The sequence below is a fragment of the Coenobita brevimanus genome, chromosome 86 (genome assembly GCF_032717465.1).
Source record: "Coenobita brevimanus isolate Jiangsu-jjx chromosome 86, ASM3271746v2, whole genome shotgun sequence".
In the NCBI taxonomy this organism is placed as follows: Eukaryota; Metazoa; Arthropoda; class Malacostraca; order Decapoda; family Coenobitidae; genus Coenobita; species Coenobita brevimanus.
In genome coordinates this window covers 6082337-6087437 of record NC_137039.1, presented here as the reverse complement: position 1 = coordinate 6087437, position 5101 = coordinate 6082337, and the positions used below count along the sequence as shown (strand labels likewise).

The window sequence follows — 5101 nt, the reverse complement described above, 5'->3', positions numbered from 1 at the left end:
TAAAATTATGCTACATATGGTAACACTGGCAGAGGGGCCATGGGAAAGGGACAGAGGGTGGCGTGAGTTTACCGCGCTACAATTGGAAGCTGCGGGAATTTCAAATTTTTTGTTTTCTCTATATTCAAGGATATTTTAGTTGAACTTATTAATGCTAAGAAAATCCGCGAGAGGGCAAAACCGTAGACAAAAAATCCGCAAAAAATGCGGGATTACTGTACTCCACAGCAAAACTTCAACACACAAATACTGTACGTAAACACAAGGAAACATTCCGACTCCGATCATAGGTAATCATATAAATCAGGTTAACTGGTACCAGGGCTTTATTTAATGCTTTATCTTTTTTGAGTGCTTTAACTTACAAGTACATACCAGAACAGTACATATTTAACTTAGAAATGCAGCACTGTGGAAAAGCTGTACAGCAAGTCTTTAACGAACAAACAAAAAAGGCAATATTCCGATGCCAATCATGGGTAAGCACATAAATCAGGTTAACTGGTTACAAGGCTTTATTTAATGCTTTAATTGCTTACAAGGACATACCAGAACAGTAAATATTTAACTTACAAATACAGTACTGTAGAAAAGCAGTACGGTAAGAGTTTAACGAACAAACAAAAAAGGCAATATTCCGACGCCGATCATGGGTAATCATATAATTCGGGTTAACTGGTTACAAGGCTTTATTTAATGATTTAACTTTATTTAAGTGCTTACAAATACAGTACATACGAGAACAGTAAATATTTAACTTACATATACTGTACAGTACTGTGGAAAAAACAAACAAATATAAAAGGCAATATTCTGACACCTATCAGGTAAACTGGTTATAAGACTTTATTTTTTGCTTTAACGTTATTTAATAGTACTTTAAGTTGTACATAAACTTACCAGAACAGTACAGTACTGTAAATATTTAACTTACAAATACTGTGCTACTGTACTCGGGAATGTCTCACTCACTGAATAATTTCCCGCCTAGATCGTCACGTAATCAAAACAAACCGCGCGCTGCGGTGACGTTCGAGGATTTGATCTTTCAAAGGCCTCTCCTGCGTTAATTTGTAGTTTTCATAATGGTTCTGTAAACTTACGTTGTCTTATATGTATCCCAGCCCTTACCGTGTATAATTGCGAGCGCGTTCCGTGAGATCGTGTTCCGTGCGAGTTTCCTGTACTCAGATTTTACGATTAGAAACACCCAAGCTTAAGAAAAAATTTAGGGTTTGTTTACAACTGGCCATGTGACGGTCTGGGGGTTTAGCGGTATAGCAGTTTAGCAATTTAGCATCTAGCATACACACTGCTTTAGCAGGCTAACATGATCACTGGTGAACTCCCTGCTAACCTTCTGAAATGCAGTCATGATCACTTTGCTTCTCATCCATTCAGTAGCTTGTAAGAGAATTATACTGGAGATGATGGCTAGCATGACATTTGAGTCACTGTAACAGACGTCTCATATGGAAATTAATAACTCTTGTTTGGCTGGCTTCTCTTACTGATATTTTGTTTCATTAGAGACAAGAATATAACAGAAGGAAACAGTTTTATATTACCGTTGCTGAAAAACGGGAAAAACAACTGCAACATTAAACGGTACTGTCTGAAATTACAGCTTTTTAGCAGTTTAGCAGTATAGCAGTTTAGCACCTAGCATTCCCCCAACTCTCAGAACATGATCACTTCTGAACCCCTTGCTAACCTTCAGAAAGGCAATAATGATCACTTCACTTGCTATGCAATCACTGACTAGCAAGGGAATCATATTGGAGATCTTGGCTAGCTTGACTTTTGTTGAGTCATTGTAACAGACGTCTGTCTCATATGGAAATTCAATAACCCTTGTTTGGCTGGCTTCTCTTACTGATATTTTGTTTCATTAGAGACAAGAATATAATAGAAGGAAACAGTTTTATATTACCGTTACTGAAAAATGGAATAAACAACTGCAACATTAAACAGTACTGTCTGAAATTACAGCTTATTAGCAGTTTAGCAATTTAGCACCTAGCGTTCCCTCAACTCTCAGAACATGATCACTTCTGAACCCCTTGCTAACCTTCAGAAGGGCAATAATGATCACTTGCTATCCAGTCACTAACTAGCAAGGGAATCATATTGATGTTGGCTAGCATGACTTTTGTTGAGTCATTGTAAGAGATGTCTGTCTTATATGGAAATTCAAAAATTCTTGTTAGGCTGGCATCTCTTACTGATATTTTGTTTCATTCGATACAAGAGCATCATAGAAGGAAGCAGTCTTATATTACTGTTAGTAAAAAATGGGAAAAAGTTGCAACATTAAATTATTCATTTTTTCATTCATTGCCAGACACCATGTATCCCTAATGGGGTGGCCAAGGGCTTAGAGTTAATTGTTTTACAGGGAGGAGCACTAATCCTCCACCAACCCCACTTGACGTGTAGGGAGAACGTTATGCCAACAGCATCTGGCGTTCCCAGGCGGTCACCCATCCAAGTACTAACCAGACCCAACGTTGCTTAACTTCGCTGATCGGACGGGAAGCGGTGTACTCAACGTGGCATGGCCGTTGGCACATTAAATTATACTTCCCGAAATTACAGCATTATTAGCGGTTTAGCAATTTAGCAGTTTAGTGCCTAGCGATGTGGAAATTCGATCACCCCATGTTAGGATGGCTTCTGGTACTTTTAGGGTACATAAAAAGGTGTAAACATTCCTTGTAATTGATTTTTGAAAACATGGTTGTGTTGTTTGATTCTAAAGTTCACACATGCAGGCATTTGAAGACATGCAGGCATTTGTTTTGGAGATATAGTGTATTCCTTCACTTAATGCCCTTTGTATTTTCTTAAGTGAATGAAAGAACTGGTTTTATTGAGTTTTATTTTTTTAAGTTCACTTCACGAAAAATAATGCTTATCTCTATATACTGATACGTATGTAGTGTACTTTAATAGAGATGAACATCACGTCTCAAATTACTTTACTAAAGGAATCGGACACTTCATATTTCATAAACAAACCGGTAGTGTTAAGATGGCGTCGTGGTATGGATAACATTTTCTAAGGAAGGGGTTGTTTGTTTGTTTTCTTGTCTTGTACCCTTCTTTTACATAAAAATAAAGACAACAAACATATATATACAGTAATGAAGAGAGACTCTAATGTGTTAAGATAGTGTCATGGAATGAAGTAACATTACGTAAGGAAGGGGTTGTTTGTTTTCATGTCTTGTACCCTTCTTTTACATAAAAATAATGAAACCAAAGACAGATATACAGTACTGAACAGAGGTTCTGAAAGGTGATTGTGTATTTTAGTGAAAAATACTCATATCAAGCAACCTTTCTGTAGTCTTAGTCAAGCCATACTTTTTTCCTCAGAGCTTCCCTTCCAGAATTAGGGTGCGTCTTTCACACTGCAGCGTCTAACATGCCACGAAATACGGTAATCATGGCAGTTGTTTCAGAGAGCCTCGGAGGGCGCAATACCTGCCCAGGGCCCCAACCAAATGGGCAGACTTGCGTAGCCATGTGGAATGTGAGAGGTGTGAATGAGGAGAGCAAGAGGGTGGAAGTGGTGATTGTGTTCAAGAGTGCGAGATATTGTGTGAAACGAAGATGAAAGGGTGCGAAGTGGAGGAGTGGGAGGGTGTGAAATGTGTAAGATCGGGAATGAATGGGCGAGGAAGATGCAAGGAAGGAGTTGCTTTGTTGATGAATGAGGTGTGGCAGAGTGGAATGAGGGACTACAAATGTGTTAGCTCGAGATGTATGAGTATATATGTCAAGTTCAAGTTTGAGAAGGTGAAAGTGGCAGTGATTGTAGCATATGCACCATGTGAGGACAGGAGAGAGAGAGAGAGAAAGACAGGTTTTGGGATGAGCTGGGTGAAGTAGTGGGAGAAATGCCCAGGAGCTATAAAGTAATTGTGATGGGGGATATGAATGGAAGAATAGGCACTGGTCCTGGAGATGACATAATGGGTTGCTATGGAGTACCAGGAGAAAATGATAATGGGAAGAGACTAAAGGATATGTGTCAGGAGAGGAGGTTGTGCATTTGTAACTCGTGATTCAAACACAGAAATGCACATAAATATACATGGTATAGAGGGAACGGGGATCGTGTTGAAAGAAGCCTGATTGATTACGCGCTCGTACAGAGGTCGATGATGGGAATGGTTGCTGATACAAGGTCTGTGAGAGGACGATGTGGAGGTCTGTCAGATCATATGATTGTGGTATGCAAGATTAAGCTGAAAGGAGTGAGGTGGAGCAGGAGAGAAAGAAGCAGTCAGGAAGAAAACTGAAAGTTGAGAAGCTGAGGATCAAAGAAATGGCAGATGAATACAGGACCAAAGTAGAGGACGAGTTAGAATTACTGAATCGGAATGAAATGGATCTGGACAGACTGTGGATTGCATATAGGGATTGCTTAGTTAGGAATGCTAAAGCGGTATGTGATGTGGCAAGAGTAACAACAAAGAAGAAAGGTACGGCATGGTGGGATGAGGAGGTAAAGAGAGCGGTGGAGGAAAAGAGGAAGAAGTGGCTAGAGCGGTTCCAGGATAGGGGTTCAATTGAAATAAGAACTGAATATGTTGAGAGCAAGAAGCACGTAAAGAGACTAGTGAAGAGGAAAAAGAAGGAGGTAAATGAGGATCTAGGAAGAAAAATGAATGCGAACTATCCTGAAAATAGAAAGTTATTCTGGAAAGAGGTGCGGAAATGTAGAGGTGAAAGCGGTAAGAAATGGGATGGTGTAAAGGATGCAGGTGGTAGATTATTAACCCATGGAGATGAAGTTAGGACCAGATGGAAAGAATATTTTGAAAGCCTGATGAATGGGGATAGAGAGAGCAGAGCAGCTGTAAACATAATTGGTTTTGGGGGTGTTCAGAGAAGGAATGCAGTGCCAGGAGATGTGACACTCGCACAGGTGAAGAGTGCTCTGAAGCGGCTGCAAAATGGGAAAGCAGCTGGGGTTGATGAGGTGTATGCAGATATGCTTAAATGTAGTGGAGAGAATGGAATGAAGTGCTTGTTGGAGATATGCAAGAAGGCATGGATGAGTGAAACTGTGCCTGCAGAGTGGAAAAAG

General features: G+C 39.8%; 1 non-coding gene across 1 annotated transcript; it reads right to left on the bottom strand.

Moving 5' to 3' along the window:
* Positions 1-2450: 2450 nt before the first annotated feature.
* LOC145410869 (5S ribosomal RNA) lies at positions 2451-2569 on the bottom strand. Its single transcript, XR_013899322.1, has one exon. It is a non-coding gene; the product is annotated as a 5S ribosomal RNA (ribosomal RNA).
* Positions 2570-5101: the final 2532 nt, after the last annotated feature.